Source organism: Penaeus monodon, chromosome 33 (genome assembly GCF_015228065.2).
Source record: "Penaeus monodon isolate SGIC_2016 chromosome 33, NSTDA_Pmon_1, whole genome shotgun sequence".
In the NCBI taxonomy this organism is placed as follows: Eukaryota; Metazoa; Arthropoda; class Malacostraca; order Decapoda; family Penaeidae; genus Penaeus; species Penaeus monodon.
Window position 1 is genome coordinate 2,581,347 of NC_051418.1, and position 308 is coordinate 2,581,654.

Consider the following 308-nt stretch of genomic DNA (forward strand, 5'->3'; position numbering starts at 1 on the left):
AGCCGACGGCGACGGAAGAGAGCGAGCCCTCCAAGCGTCTTAAGGGAACGTCCGGACCCGGGAGCGAGTTCCTCCAACGAAACCCGCCCCTCTCTGGTCCGGCGAACTCCCCAGGGCGGAATGGTCGTGCGAGCGAGCGAGCAAGTCGCCGCCGCCGCCGCACCTCCGGCACGGGTTTGAGTGGAGCCGGCAGGCTTGAGGAGAAGCCGCCGGACCCCAAAACACCCCCCGTTGTGCATTTTGCGGAGTCCCCGCCGCCGGAAGCTCCTGCTCCTTCCCCTCCTGCCCTCAGATGAGGGGGGGGGGGG